General features: G+C 37.8%; 1 pseudogene; it reads left to right on the top strand.

The window, feature by feature from the left end:
- Positions 1–1305: 1305 nt before the first annotated feature.
- Positions 1306–3762, top strand: LOC103602335 (annotated as a pseudogene).
- The last annotated feature ends 863 nt before the right edge of the window (positions 3763–4625 follow it).

Genomic DNA, 4625 nt, shown 5'->3' with positions numbered 1-4625 from the left:
CACCTTTCAGCTACCATAATAGGATATTCCACTCTCAACAGTCACAGTGGGGACCAAGTTTTTAGTGCATAAAACTTGGAGGACACAATGCAAGTTTCAATGCTTTGGTGGTGAGGGAAGGGGGATATTCAATCCCCAGTACTTATTTTTTCAGAGTTTCTTAAAACTAGTAGAGTAGACACTCAAACTGCTTTCCATGTTTTACAGAGACCTTTTGTGTTGAAGTCTTTCTCCATCCAACAAATAGTTATTGTCAGTTCTACACCAGTTACATTGCTAGGACAGATTAATAAAAACAAAACAAAACAAAACAAAGAAAAAAAACATGATGTTATCCTTCAGGAGTTTTCACACAAATGGGGAAGAGAAATAACAAATAAGTAAATTTATAAATATCCATAGAGACAAACTGTCATAAAAATAGTAAAGGAGAAAAGATGTGCTAAACGACAGAAATTAGTGAGAGGATATCAACCTAAAGAACATGGACTCAGAGACTCCTCTGAAGAGGCAGCCATTTAATCCACAACTAGGGGAAGAGCATTCCAAGTAAAGAAAACAATGTGAAGGAAGGCTTAGCAAATGAAAGAGCTGGATGGCTAAAGAACTGAAAGGAACCCAGTGTTATTTTGGAGCAGTGGGTGAAAGGACAGTAAAAATAGATAAGATGGGAGGTACAGAAAGAGACCTTAAAGTGTAAAGCTCTGTAGGTTGTGATAAAGAGGTTGTAAATCTTCAGTCTTCGCCGATTCTTTTATTTACTTGTCTTAAGGATTCTCGGGTGATTTAAACATGGAGTTGCTTTACAGTTGCCCAGACGGATTAAAAAGAAAAAAAAATTATGGGATACTTCACTATGATTACATGTCTTAATTGACAGTTTTATATGTCTGATTAATAAAAATGGAGACAATTCATTGTGTATTAGTGTTATTGCTTAATAAAAAAAAATCTTGAAAGATATTCCTTGTGAGGGAAAAGTTTGAAATCTAATCAAGTCTAACTACTTCGTTTTTTGTAAGATGAAATAGAATCACATACAGCAGATACAACTTGTCCAATGTCACACAACTTAGAGAACCAAGTTTAAGATCTGGATCTCCATACGTCTATCTCGAAGCTCCTTCTACCAAACAGCCTGGCTTAGATGTCATGCAACTGGAGTCTGCGTAGAAGTTAATTAAAGGAGAGAATCTGGTTTTCTTCTTTTAAATAAAGATCCCTCTTGGATTCTGAACTCACTTGAGTGTGTCGCATTTTCCCCATTGCCCAGCACAAATCAAAATTCACTTCAAGAGCTCTTTCCAGGACAAGATGGCACTGTCCATGCAGCTTTTGGCAATCTGAGGATCAGAAAAACTGCATAGTAAATGGAACACCACATTTTACAGAAAGTGCCATGTTTCTGAAGTGGTCTGGAGCTTTCTCTATAAAGTTTCCATGTTGAAATCCTTCAGCCTTCTCAAGATGAGGGCTGACAGCTGGGAATATGGGAAAAATTGCAAAGTCTATACCTTTAGTTAAGATGGGACCTTATTTGTCGGGCAACAGAGAAAAAGTAAATATCAATGTCACTAACAAGGGACTACTGCACTCCTTCGACCTCCCAAAGGCAGTTTGCCTTGAATTCTTCCTAAAAAAACACTGTCTTGGCAACACGGCAGCCTTACACTACTTCTAAAAACGGCACAGCTGGGATATCCACTCTACAACTTTATGATTTGAAAATTTAGACATGTTTGAAATCTTTCATCCAGAAAAAAAAGCAAAATTGGTGTCTATCCTGGTAAGAAGATGAAACTGTTTATGCCCACAATGTTAATCATAAACCTCACTTATTTGAAAACAACGATTTTAACACAATTGCAAATAAATTGCATTTTTTAAAAATCATTGATTTTATGTTATCATCTGGACCCCAACCATACAAGGTAGCTGTCTGTGTTCCAGGAAATAAAGATGCATCTTCATTTGGTTGATTGTATCAGTAACCCAGCTTTGATGGAGCTCATGTCGCTTTAGCCAGTAAAAGTTTCTTTAAATCTGATAAGGTTACAATGCTCTGGAGTAAAAATAATAATAAAAAAAAACACCTATTGCTGTGTTGGTAATAGCTAGCATAAATTTTTTTTTTTTTTTGTCTTTTTGTCTTTTTTCCGTGTCCGGCAACGGATCGCAACCCTCAGTGTTGCCCCCGTACCGGACCGGGGACCGGCAACGGGATCGCAACCCTCGGTGTTGCTCCCGCGCCTCGCTCAGCCAGTGAGCGGGAACCGGTCTGTATGTGGGATCCGAACCCTCGGGCGGGAGCGCCGCCACGCTTCCCAAGCGGCGCACTATCCAGTGCGCCACCGGGCCGGCCCCATAAATTTTGACAAGACAGGAGCTTCCCTACTATGGTCAACAAACACTGTGCTACATTGCAACAAATGGAGAAAGTGCTGTCGTGCAATCACCAAAAAGTGGCCCCATTTATGCTGTAGTTCGGAATTCTAGTTCTGCTGAGTTTCAAGCTATTTATGGTTTTATGCTGGCCAAAGCAAGAGTTTTCAACTTAAAATATGATCCTGTGTTTAACTTTGGAACTGGTCCCTGTAGTGCAGCCTCCTGCAGCCCTCATGGACATAGAAGAGCATTAGCTTGATTTGGAAATCTGAGGGGACAAATGGAAGTGGGGGATGTTAAAAACTCCAAACTGCTTTCTAAACCAGTGGCTTCTGATTCTACATAAGTGTGTGTGGTGTTCACATGATGAGCATATTTCAACAGCCACATGTGCTCCCAGGTTATATGTTAACAATAAGTACCACAAACTCCCTAACACAATATTCTAGGCTCTGCCTCTCCCTGCTTCTGTCTCTGCTCAGCCTCCTGCTCTTTCTCCATAATTGCCTTGCTTCAGCTCTTCCTAGACAGAGAAAGGATAGAGAAAATAAATCTGGGGAGCCTGAAAAAGAGAAGTCCTGGAGGGAGTAGGAGAACTAAAAGAATTTGTTGTCATGGCCAAGGAAAGACAGAATTTCTATAGGCGAGGGGGTGTCAAATTCAAATACCACAAGTAGGTCAAAGTAATATGAGGTTTGGCATCTATGAAGCTATTGGTACCTTTGATAAAAACAAGTTTCTAATAATAATAATAATAATAATAATAATAATAATAATAATAATAAGTACAAGATTTGGCATTATACAGGTTCTATCTTGCACTAGTGTGTGATGTGCCATCAATTACAGAACTATGGTAGGTTTCTTTGTGGCCATTTTTGGATGGATTTTCAGCAAAAAGAATAATTTACAAATAGTTTCAATTGAAGAACCCAGTAAGGAACATAAAGCTTCAACAGCTTATAGAACACCAGCTTTAAGAAATAAACCAGTCAGCAATTCCAAATTGCATGTAAAGGAACCACCTCAGAATATGAAACAACAACCAGGAAACGATAAGCCATTACCAAAAACAGCCCTTAAAAAAATCAAAGGAAGCATGAAGCTAAGAAATCTGCAAAGCAGGAAGCAAGAAGTGACATTTGGCACCTGCTCCTGCCACACATGGCACACTACAAAACACTATCTCTCAGCCAACTTCTGAAACTCTGAGATAGACAAAAAAATTAAGAACCTATAGAAGAAACCGAAAGCAATCAAACAACTGAAAGAACAAGCAGCAACTGGAAAACAGCTAGAAAAAAGCCATTTGGAGAAAATTCAAAAATAGATAGAGCTCTTCTCCAGGAACTGGAAGATTTGGAATTGGGTATTTAAAGATTCACAGAAAGGAAGTTGGTTACCAGATATCAATCAGTGAAAACGCATCTTCTATTAAACCCATTGGTGTACACGGAATATCTATGTGCCCACATGTAATTATGAACTACAGTTTAAATGGTTACATTTATCCAAGATTCTGTATATGTGTGAAATTATTTAATTATGTCTATTAAATTGACATTTATATTTTGCATTCTATATCACATCAATACATGATATAAAAAAAATACATGAATGCTTTTCAGCTAAGTTTGACAGATTGAAAGACAGATGTCATTGTTTTTTGGTAGGGGACAGTATTTACCATATAAATGAATAAAGACATTTAAATTTTTTAAAAATTACCTCAAGAATTACCTTTTTATTGTGCATGATCAATAATCATTGCCATCAGATTTAAGGCCTAGCTTTACCTTTGGTATATACTTAATTCAAATGACTGCCCTGGAGGGTTTTGGGTAAATAAACTATGCAGCAGGTAGTCATTAATTTCCATCCTATCACCCATGTGTGGAGTCTATGCTAGTGTCCAAACTGCTTTTCCTTTAGCTGACAACAACAACAAAAAATGTTCCCACCTTGATGCCTCTGAACTGAATTTGTAACTGCTGGTAATTAATATAGGCATTTTTTTCTATATTCAATAAACACAAGATAAATAAACTTTCAAAGGAGGCCAATCTGGTCAGGGACTAGTTATGGGAAACTTTTAAATATCCATTTCCTACTGCAGGTAAACAGGCCCCTGTATGGACATCTGGACTACCCTCGTTGAATTCTGGAAAGCTACTACATGAGGAGAAATGCCTCTGATTGATCTGAGATTAAATCCTAACTTTTACATTTACTACTTGCAA

Source organism: Galeopterus variegatus, unplaced genomic scaffold (genome assembly GCF_000696425.1).
Source record: "Galeopterus variegatus unplaced genomic scaffold, G_variegatus-3.0.2 Scaffold113, whole genome shotgun sequence".
NCBI classification, from domain to species: domain Eukaryota; kingdom Metazoa; phylum Chordata; class Mammalia; order Dermoptera; family Cynocephalidae; genus Galeopterus; species Galeopterus variegatus.
Note: the sequence above shows the minus strand (reverse complement) of the source record. Positions and strands in the feature narration are given on the sequence as shown.